Source organism: Mya arenaria, chromosome 2, assembly GCF_026914265.1.
Source record: "Mya arenaria isolate MELC-2E11 chromosome 2, ASM2691426v1".
Classification (NCBI taxonomy): domain Eukaryota; kingdom Metazoa; phylum Mollusca; class Bivalvia; order Myida; family Myidae; genus Mya; species Mya arenaria.
In genome coordinates, this window is record NC_069123.1 from 53026510 (window position 1) to 53027152 (window position 643).

Below are 643 nucleotides of genomic sequence, written 5' to 3' on the forward strand. Positions count from 1 at the left end.
TAATTGCTAAATAGCCCCATCAGATATGACGATGCACTTGATTCCAGTATATAGCCCTCACCACAGACATGATGATGCGCTTGATTCCTAAATAGTCCCAAAATCACAACAATGGGCTTGATTCCTATGGAGCCTCCATGGACATGATGATGCACTTGATTCCAGTATATAGCCCTCACCACAGACATGATGATGCGCTTGATTCCTAAATAGTCCCAAAACCACAACAATGGGCTTGATTCCTATGTAGCCTCCATGGACATGATGATGCACATGATTCCTATATAGGCCCCAAAGACAAGATGATTGTCCCAATTCCTAAATAGCACCAACAGACATGATGATTTGCCAGATTCCTATATAGACCTCTCACACATGACAATGTGCTTGATTCCTATATAGACCCCACAGACATGACGATGCATGTGATTTTCAAGCTCCCACAGACCTGACGATGAGCATGATTCCTTGAAAACTCTGACAGATATGACAATGCATCTGGTTCCTATAAATCTCGCCCCAGACATGACAATGTGCATGATCCCAATATACCCCCCCTAAGACATGATGATGTTGTGTGATTCCTATATAGCCCAAAATTCACTTGGCGAAGCAGGGATTTAATTATGAAAGCAACAAAACA